Source organism: Bombina bombina, chromosome 5, assembly GCF_027579735.1.
Source record: "Bombina bombina isolate aBomBom1 chromosome 5, aBomBom1.pri, whole genome shotgun sequence".
Taxonomy (NCBI): Eukaryota; Metazoa; Chordata; class Amphibia; order Anura; family Bombinatoridae; genus Bombina; species Bombina bombina.
Window position 1 is genome coordinate 1126248549 of NC_069503.1, and position 9007 is coordinate 1126257555.

The 9007-nt window shown below is 38.5% G+C and overlaps 4 non-coding genes across 4 annotated transcripts; 2 read left to right on the forward strand and 2 right to left on the reverse strand.

The window, feature by feature from the left end:
* The first annotated feature begins 5935 nt into the window (after positions 1 to 5935).
* Positions 5936 to 6021, forward strand: TRNAY-GUA (transfer RNA tyrosine (anticodon GUA)). Its single transcript is given in 2 exon segments — positions 5936 to 5972; positions 5986 to 6021. It is a non-coding gene; the product is annotated as a tRNA-Tyr (tRNA).
* A 110-nt stretch (positions 6022 to 6131) lies between these two features.
* Positions 6132 to 6213, reverse strand: TRNAL-AAG (transfer RNA leucine (anticodon AAG)). Its single transcript has one exon. It is a non-coding gene; the product is annotated as a tRNA-Leu (tRNA).
* Positions 6214 to 6351: 138 nt separating this feature from the next.
* On the reverse strand, positions 6352 to 6433 carry TRNAL-UAG (transfer RNA leucine (anticodon UAG)). The gene has a single exon. It is a non-coding gene; the product is annotated as a tRNA-Leu (tRNA).
* Positions 6434 to 7000: 567 nt separating this feature from the next.
* On the forward strand, positions 7001 to 7086 carry TRNAY-GUA (transfer RNA tyrosine (anticodon GUA)). Its single transcript is given in 2 exon segments — positions 7001 to 7037; positions 7051 to 7086. It is a non-coding gene; the product is annotated as a tRNA-Tyr (tRNA).
* The last annotated feature ends 1921 nt before the right edge of the window (positions 7087 to 9007 follow it).

The window sequence follows — 9007 nt, forward strand, 5'->3', positions numbered from 1 at the left end:
CTAAAGATCCCAGAATGAGTTGATTGGTTTCAAAAGAGGCATCAGCCCATACTCGAGGTTCACCCCTCAGGAATGAGATTACAGTGAGAACCTTCACTCTTTCTGTGCAATAAGTCTTTGGTTTCAGGCTAAATAGCAAAATACAGGCAGTCTTGAACTGACGGTAAAGTTTTCTGTTTCCAGAAAAGGGTTCTGGAAGGGAAACAATAGGCTCTGGGATGGGATCAGGTTTAGGTGTCATGGAATCTCGAATAATTCTTCTTAATGACTGATTTTCAATCTCTAGTTCTCTCAGTGCTATACTCATTTGATCCACACATTGAGAAAGACTATATACAAATTGTGGGAGGTCTGCTGGATCCATTGTCATGGCTTAGTTTTACTGTAAGGTTTCTGTTCCTTCTTGCTGTTTGAAGCAGTTGAGTGATTAACACTAAAGATCTCAGCTGCAGACCTAATATTAGTATTTGTACCACTTTCCTATTTGCTACTAATATATGTAATTAGTAGCTATGTGCAGCAAGTGGATTTGATCCAGAAAAGATAAAATGTAACAATATAATATTATAATTTGTAACTCTGATTTTGTAGGAACTATTTGTAAGTAATCATCAGATTTAAGGAATTCAACTAATGAATAACCGTTTATGTTACTGTCCTTTGAGACTTAACATTTAGTTTGAGAATTGCTATTGCTGTGCTTGACAGCGTTTTTGTTGTGAGGCAGGGAGTGACAGGTGATTGAGAAACTAACTGTATTATGGCTGATTCCGTTAATAAGTTTGGGAACATAGACATGCAAGATACCTGTAAGGAGGAGTCTGTTATCTCCTGTAGTCACAAGTGGTTCCGCTGTTGTGAATCGGCTTGGAAGTGTGAAATGCAGTACTGGTTTGTTATTGCAAGCGGGTAGAGTGGGCGTGAATTCTCAGAGTAGAGCTTGAGTGACAGATGACGTCACACGCCGTTGTTGGAGTCGGATCGAAGTGAAAATGATTAAATCTTGAAAATTCTGTAAGTACTCCGGTTTACTTTATTTTTTACAACAGAAGAGATACTGCAATTATACAGAGCTGGAATGAGATGTGGGCAGATGTGCTTGGTGATTGTTGAAATAAGCAGTATATGTCGTTTTAGCAGTTCAGTTCCCAAACAAAACTCAGTTCGTCTAAGTAGCAAGTTGGTTAGGTAGAATATTCAGATAATCCCAAAGGAGAAAAAGGATGATGATAATCCAGAATGTTCATAGAGAATAATTACTTATAAGTGAGAGCTTAGCAGGATGCGACTTCTCAGTGCATTGAGTCAAAAAACTAAGCACTACGAACAGGGCGTCGTCAGAATTTAAAGGGACAGGTAGCTGCAAAAGTCATAGGTGGAAGGAAACAAGTATGGTTCTAACAGTTATGCTGCATCAGTTTCAAGTGATTTAGCATATGAGTATTATTATGTCCCTTAAATATGAGTGTAACTGTACTTTGTAATGTATTTTTGAAGTGTTTTATGAAACTTTTATTTTAACTACAGTTAACTACAGCTCTTCAAGCGTGGAAAGGATTGTTGTGTAAAATACCAGTGAGTGCACGCAATCACAATTTTTCAAGACTTGTAATAGCTGCTCAATGGAAAGTGATTGTGAAAAGACCATATCGCACAAGGAAAACTCATAACGCGCAACTTGTAATCTTGCCCATTGTGCTCTTGTGTAATATGTGCAGCTTATCAACAGTGACATACCCTTTACATCGGCTTAAGCAATCATCTTCCAGGGCTTTAACACCACGGGTCTCACCACTAGTGACAAGACCATGCTATAAATCATGCCGCTGTCAGCAAGACCAGTTCTGTTAAAGCCCCCTAAGCACAACAGAGAGATGGCTTACAGGGTATATTGGTTGGTCATCTAGTAAGGTATATAGTTATCTGTTGAGTACTAACCAGCAACAGATACATAAACTCCTTCGGGAAATTGAATTTTCTGATTCCTATAAGCCTATGGATGATGACATAGCAGCAGTGAGGAGTGGTTTCCTAATATAAATTTCTGAGTTGCATCTGCTCAGGATCCTGACCATTCTTTGCCCTATCAATATTTGAAGTCATCAAGATAACTGGGTATTGTGGATGGTTCAGGCAGTCTTGTAACTGTGGAGGCTTAGGATACAGGACCATTTAACTCTCAGTGGTAGGGTCAATGGTTGCTGATCCAGAGATTGAGTAGGTATGTGGCTTCTAACCTCTTTACTAGAAGAGGAATAAAGACTACTCCAGATGTGAAGTAGATGATTGGCTGCAACACAAAGATACGATAGTGGATTTACTTCAGGATCTCCATACCATGTTTATCTGTTTGGGTTCTTAATGAGGATCTAAAGAGCTGAAAGAGTGCAGTCTAGTGACTATTGTCTTGTGCATTCTAAAGTCCTAATGTTACACTGGAATTCCCACATTGGGGCCAAATTATCATTGTGCGAGCGGACTTGATCCGATATTGCGGATCATGTCCGCTGCACATCGATAAATGCTGACAGCATATGCTCTCAGCATTTATCATTGCACCAGCAATTCTTGTGAACTGCTGGTGCAATGCCGCCCCCTGCAGATTCACGGCCAATCGGCCGCTAGCAGGGGATGTCAATCACCCCAATCGTACTCGATCGGGTTGATTTCTGGCGATGTCTGTCTGCTGCCTCAGAGCAGGCGGACAGGTTATGGAGCAGCGGTCTTTAGTTTCCAGTGAGCCTGAAGGCTCGCCAGAAACACGGAGCTTGATAAATATGCCCCATTGAGGTTACTTTCTGAATTTGGTTTCTATTACAGCTGGCTGACGTTTTTGTAATCTAGAGTAGGCTAGGTGTATGGGGTGTATAGTTTGCACATGCCGCTCCCCTTTACCAATCCTGACATGATTGACACAGATATGTTTACTGAAATAACTACTATGTCTTACTATGGGCCACCCACAGTTAAATCTTAGACTAAAACCTTAGGTGAGAAGATACTGGGGTCTTTGTGTCTGATCTAGATTATCCATGTTTCAATTTCACCTGGACACCATTGAGTATCTAAACTCTTATTGCCACCTGATGAGTAATTTTCATTGATCAAATGTATATTAGGTAACTTACTACCAGGCTTTATGTTTTAACCTGAATTATTCCTCTTTTCCACCAGTTGGATGTAATATTTCTAACTAACTCTGTTTATTTTAAGGGATAGTACCTATGCAAGCAGCAGATAATAGTTCACTGTATTTACAGCTGGTGCAGGAACATCCTTTAAAAAGGGCTTGACTTTAATTCTCTCCCACCCCCCAATGGGAGGCTGATTTCTTCTAATGTCTCTTGTTTACATAGCATTTACTACAGCTTTGAAATTTGTATTATATTTAGTGGTTTCCACAGGAAAAGCAGCTATTTGACAAAATAAATGCAAAGAAGATATTTGTATACAAATTAGTACATTCCAACAGATAAATGCAAATGATTGGAAATTATTATTGGATTGGACATTATGGGATAGATTATGAGTGGAGCGCTAAAAGGAGTTTATCGTGGCTATTTGTGTGTGTTGGAAGTAGTGTGCATATTACAGGTTGAAACAAACACGTTTGCTTGAGGGCAAGTGAATTTAAACACGATAGCATGACTTCCGAGCACTGGTTAACTGTTACGCTTGACAGAAAAGTTGCACAAAACACATCAAAATTATTATTTTTTTAAAAATTGCAATAAAAATGTATAAGGGCTTAAATATATGAAGTCTCAGGTGTTAGAGAAAAGGGCTTTAACATAGGGATACATACATATACATGTCTAAATATGAATGTGCGTGTGTATATATATATATATATATATATATATATATATATATATATATATATATATATATATATACAGTATCACACAAAAGTGAGTACACCCCTCACATTTTTGTAAATATTTTATTATATCTTTTCATGTGACAACACTGAAGAAATGTTTCTTTGCTACAATGTAAAATAGTGAGTGTACAGCCTGTATAAATTTGCTGTCCCCTCAAAATAACTCAACACACAGCCATTAATGTCTGAACCGTTGGCAACAAAAGTGAGTACACCCCTAAGTGGAAATTTCCAAATTGGGCCCAATCAGCCATTTTCCCTCCCCGGTGTCATGTGACTCGTTAGTGTTACAAGGTCTCAGGTGTAAATAGGAAGCAGGTGTGTTAAATTAGGCGTCATCGCTCTCACACTCTCTCATACTGGTTACTGGAAGTTTAACATGGCACCTCATGGCAAAGAACTCTCTGAGGATCTGAAAAGTATTGTTGCTATACGTAAAGATGGCCTAGGCTATAAGAAGATTGCCAAGACCCTGAAACTGAGCTACAGCATGGTTGGCAAGACCATACAGCAGTTTCACAGGACAGGTTACACTCAGAAAAGACTTTGCCATGGTAGACCAAAGAAGTTGAGTGCAGGTGCTCAGCGTCATATCCAGAGGTCGTCTTTGGGAAATAGATGCATGAGTGCTGAAAGCATTGCTGCTGAGGTTGAAGGGGTGGGGAGTCAGGCTGTCAGTACTCAGACCATATGCCACACACTGCATCAAATTGGTCTGCATGGCTGTCGTCCCAGAAGGAAGCCTCTTCTAAAGATAATGCACAAGAAAGCCCGCAAACAGTTTGCTGAAGACAAGCAGACTAAGGACATGGATCACTGGAACCATGTTCTGTGGTCCGATGAGACCAAGATAAACTTATATGGTTCAGATGGTGTCAAGCGTGTGTGGCAGCAACCAGGTGAGGAGTACAACGATAAGTGTGTCTTGCCTACAGTCAAGCATGGTGGTGGGAGTGTCATGGTCAGATCCTGCATGAGTGCTGCTGGCACTGGGCAGCTACAGTTCATTGATGGAACCATGAATGCCAACATGTACTGTGACATACTGAAGCAGATCAAGATCCCCTCCATTCGGAGACTGGGCAACAGGGCAGTATTCCAACATGATAACGACCCCAAATACACCTCCAAGACGACCACTGCCTTGCTATCGAAGCTGAGGGTAAAGGTGATGGACTGGCCAAGCATGTCTCCAGACCTAAACCCTATTGAGCATCCGTGGGGCATCCTCAAACCGAGAGCAAGGACTCTAATATCCAGCAGCTCTGTGATGTCATCATGGAGGAGTGGAAGAGGACTCCAGTGGCAACCTGTGAAGCTCTGGTGAATTCCATGGCCAAGAGGGTTAAGGCAATGCTGGAAAATAATGGTGGCCACACAAAATATTGATACTGTGGGCCCAATTTGGACATTTCCTCTTAGGGATGTACTCACCTTTGTTGCCAACGGTTTAGAAATTAACGGCTGTGTGTTGAGTTATTTTGAGGGGACAGCAAATTTACACTGTTATACAAGCTGTATACTCACTACTTTACATTTTAGCAAAGTTTAATTTCCTCAGTGTTGTCACATGAAAAGATGAGATTTGAAGGGTGTACTCACTTTTTTGGGATACTGTATATATATATATGTGTGTGTGAACATATGTATTTATATGTGTATATATGTATTTACAGAAAAATATACATATATAGACATATATACAAAGTTCACCTACTTCTGAATCCACACTTTTGGCACCTTGGTAAAAAACCCTTACAAAGAAAGTGTCAACACGTTAACATATTTAATCAATTAGCATGGCAATTGTTTCATTCAAAACAAAATCAATAGGAATCCGTACAGTCTCCAAATGTCTATATTATTTCAAGTTTGAGGTAAAGTAAATATAATTCAATTTTATTTTTGTTTCAAATTATGTTTAATAACTTTTATCTTCAAGAACTTTCACAATAAGCACTTTAATAACTTTTATCTTCAAGAACTTTTACAATAAGCATGTTCTATAAAATAATTACTATGTGCCAATTATTTTCAGCAAACATGTAGAGTCCTTCAATAGCTCAGCTGGTAGAGCGGAGGACTGTAGTGCTAAAGCAGTAATCCTTAGGTCACTGGTTCAATTCCGGCTTGAAGGACTCCAAGGCTATTTTTGCAAAACACGAATTTTAAAAAACACAATAAAGAACCTACTAGTGCTACGAATCGATATACCATTTAAAGTACTAGTAAGTGAAAATGATGATTCTGGCAGCGGTGGGATTTGAACCCACGCCTCCAAAAAGACTGGAGCCTTAATCCAGCGCCTTAGACCGCTCAGCCACGCTACCTTGCACACAGAGAGTGATTTGCAAATTGTGCACTCGACATCTACAGAAAAAAAAGAGAGACTAAAAGTTGACTAATGGTTTTCGTTAACAGATAAACTGGGATTGTTGTAATTATTTCTTCTTCTAAAATGATGATTCTGGCCGCGGTGGGATTTGAACCCACGCCTCCAAAGAGACTGGAGCCTAAATCCAGCACCTTAGACCGCTCGGCCACACTACCTTGCACACTGTGAGCGCTTTGAAAATTGTGCATTCCACATCTACAGAAGAAAAAGAGTGACTAAAAGTTGGCTAATGGTTCTCGTTAACACATTAACTGGGATTTTTGTAATCATTTCTTCTCCTCTATGTTCAAAATGACTATGGCAGTTGCAATGTCTTCTTTAAATTGAAACAGAAAAGAATAAAAATCACTAAACAAAGTTCACCTACTTCTGAATCCTGAATTTGCTAAGTCCACACTTTTGGCACCTTGGTAAAAAACCCTTACAAAGAAAGTGTCAACACGTTAACATATTTAATCAATTAGCATGGCAATTGTTTCATTCAAAACAAGATCAATAGGAATCCATACAAACTGTCTCCAAATGTCTATATTATTTCAAGTTTGAGGTAAAGTAAATATAATTCAATTTTATTTTTGTTTCAAATTATGTTTAATAACTTTTATCTTCAAGAACTTTCACAATAAGCACTTTAATAACTTTTATCTTCAAGAACTTTTACAATAAGCATGTTTTATAAAATAATTACTATGTGCCAATTATTTTCAGTTGACATGTAGAATCCTTCGATAGCTCAGCTGGTAGAGCGGAGGACTGTAGTGCTAAAGCAGTAATCCTTAGGTCGCTGGTTCAATTCCAGCTCGAAGGACTCCAAGGCTGTTTTTGCAAAACATGAATTTTAAAAAACACAATAAAGAACCTACTTGTGCTATGTATCGATATACCATTTAAAGTACTAGTAAGTGAAAATTATGATTCTGGCAGCAGTGGTATTTGAATCCACGCCTCCGAAGAGACTGGAGCCTAAATCCAGCGCCTTAGACTGCTCGGCCACGCTACCTTGCACACAGAGAGTGATTTGCAAATTGTGCACTCGACATCTACAGAAAAAAAACACATAAACACATATGTACACACAAACATATATATATATATATATATATATATATATATATATATTTATATATATATATATATATATATATATATATATATATATATATATATATATATATATATATATTTCCACTGTGTATCTGCACTCGGAATTCAAAGATAGTCAGCAACCAGGGTGCTCAGTCAAAATTTCAATAAGTATCAACAAGTAGGGACTGCACTCGCTTTATTCAGTTCAAATTATACCTTATTTATTCAATGGTTCAACCATTGAATAAATAAGGTATTATTTGAACTGAATCCAGCGAGTGCAGTCCCTACTTGTTGATATATATATATATAAGTTTATTGGAGCCCTTTGCAGTCAAGTAGCTAAAAACATGAGAAATAATTTTTCACATCATATTTATGCAATTTTCATATTTAATAATGTGTTTATGTTTTTACTGTAAATATTTCAAATTTGAATGTTCTTCATATAGCAGTATATGTTCAAAGTATTTTGAATTAGATATTCCTATATATATATATATATATATATATATATATATATATATATATATATATATATATATATATATCTGTAAATATCTATACTTTAACTATCACAATATCAGAAATCATTTTATATTCTTGACTATTTTCCTTTCCCTGACATTATATATTATCTTAATTGTTCTGTTATTTTCACTTATCACATTGCTTATGAGTAGTTGATTCATCCACTTAATATTATTATCATTTGTTTGCATAGCACCGCAAATTCCATAGCACTGGGTACAGGAGATAAAGGTATACGACAAGAATTTGTGATAAGACACAAAAACATAGACTAAATAACTCTAGTACAGGAGGAAAAGGGCCCTGCTCCGAAGAGCTTACAGTCTACAGGTTGAGAGCATAAGATTTGGAGTAGCTTGTTACATGGATTGTAGTTGCAGCAGTAAGTCAGGCTGTTTCATATTTATTTTAGGTAGGATGAAAAACAGGGAAGGGATGGTAAGCTCTCTCAATAGATTTGTTTTACAAGAGTGTCTGAAGCTATACAAGGCTGGAGCAAGTCTATAAAAGCAGGGTAGAGAGTTCCGGAGGACAGGAGCAGCACGTGAGAAGCATTTGAGGCAAGAGAGAGAGACAGACATAATAGGAGTGGAGAGACGTAGGTCATAACTTAATTATGTAATTTACACAATGAGGGGTACTTATCAACGTGTCTACTTTACCTGCCTTCGCCGGTCCAATACGCCCGCCTAAGCTCGCCTACCATCGCCTCCGCGGACCTGAATACGTTCGCCTAAGTTATCAAAAAAGCTTTCAAAAAGCCGCGCACCAAGTATGGGGCGATGAGCAGCGGACTGTGAGAGTTATCACTCATCCGATCTCGCCTCTCTTCGGCTTTTTGACAGCTTTATTGACAAGCTGTCACTAAGCACCCACACTAACTACACTGTTCTACCCCCTATACCGGTGCCCCCGGAGCCCCCCGCAACTAAATAAAGTTACTAACCCCTAAACCGCCGCTCCTAGACCCCGCCGCAACTCTTATAAATGTATTAACCCCTAAACCGCCACTCCCGGACCCCGCCGCAACCTATCTTAAACTTATTAACCCCTATTCTGCCCCCCCTACACCGTTGCCACCTATAATAAATGTATTTAGACCGCTGCTCCAT